The sequence below is a fragment of the Otolemur garnettii genome, unplaced genomic scaffold, assembly GCF_000181295.1.
Source record: "Otolemur garnettii isolate 467f Iridium unplaced genomic scaffold, OtoGar3 scaffold00093, whole genome shotgun sequence".
Classification (NCBI taxonomy): Eukaryota; Metazoa; Chordata; class Mammalia; order Primates; family Galagidae; genus Otolemur; species Otolemur garnettii.
Genome location: NW_003852488.1, coordinates 6,029,922 through 6,031,203, shown reverse-complemented (window position 1 = coordinate 6,031,203; position 1,282 = coordinate 6,029,922). Strand labels below are relative to the sequence as shown.

Below are 1,282 nucleotides of genomic sequence, written 5' to 3'. Positions count from 1 at the left end.
CTGCAGGTACCCTACCTGGAAAAAAAGTTTTTATAAATATACATTCAACTGGAACTTTCCGTTTTTAGAAACTGATTTTACACAGAACTACATTTCCTTATAAGAAGTATTTAAATGCATCTTATAGATCCTAGGACCATACTTATACAGGAGGCCATAAAATTCATGTGCAATTTAAAATTGCATACTATTTTAAATTACAAACAAACTTTATGGCCACCTTGTATAATGATTAAAAAATATTTTATTACTTAAGTGTCCAAATTAGATTCTATTTTTCAAAATTTAATTTATATTAAGACACACATAACTGGCTACTGGATAAAAACCTTGTCAAAGTATATAAAAATTCATCTTACCAATGACCTATTATATGCCTATGTATAATAATTATGTGCAAAGAACTAGGTGCTATAAGGAATCTATGTGATAAAACAGAACCCTGGTCCCAAAGAGCTATGTACACTCTCCTACCAAGTCCTCTCAAATCTCTTAAGTCCAGAAGGCAGGGTTTCTCCTTATGGAAATTATGCTGTCCTTCATTAAAACACATCACAATCATGCTTCATCAGAAAAGAGCCCATTTATCCGTATCTTTGCTTCATATCCTCAAGCCAATTTTCTATTTATGACTACATAATTCCTCTATTTATTTTAGCCCAGTATGGAAGTCTTAAATTTTCAGGGCCACTCAATTTGGTCTTTTACATAGAAGTTACTGATATGAAGTTCTGGGACAGTGATTATTTATTATGGATACACTCTCAAATAGTTTAACCACTTTTTATAAAATATACTTAAGATGGCTTTTATTTTTATTTTTTATTTATTTTTAGAGACAGAGTGTCACTTTATTGCCCTCAGTAGAGTGCCGTGGCGTCACACAGCTCACAGCAACCTCCAACTCCTGGCCTTAGGTGATTCTCTTGCCTCAGCGTGCCGAGTAGCTGTCAGTGACGGCGCATAGCATAGTGCCTGGCTATTTTTTTTTTTTTTTTTGGTTGCAGCCATCATTGTTGTTTGGTGGCCCAGGCTGGATTTGAACCTGCCACCTTAGGTGTATGTGGCTGGTGCCTCAGCCACTTGAGCCACAGGCGCCGAGCCAGAACAGAATTTAAAGCAGGACTTTTTAAAAAAGCAATATGAAGAATTTAACCTAATATTAGGTACATGTATTACTGAAATCTTAAATAGGTTGCTTATTTTCATATAATACACAGTTTATGAATATAATAAAATATTGGAAAAAATCAGGGTTTTTTTTGTTTGTTTGTTTTAGAGA

General features: G+C 34.1%; 1 protein-coding gene across 2 annotated transcripts in view; it reads right to left on the bottom strand.

Annotated features, from left to right (window-relative positions):
• Window positions 1-1,282, bottom strand: part of ABHD18 (abhydrolase domain containing 18) — a 49,018-nt gene that overhangs the window by 20,020 nt on the left and 27,716 nt on the right. The window lies entirely within an intron of this gene.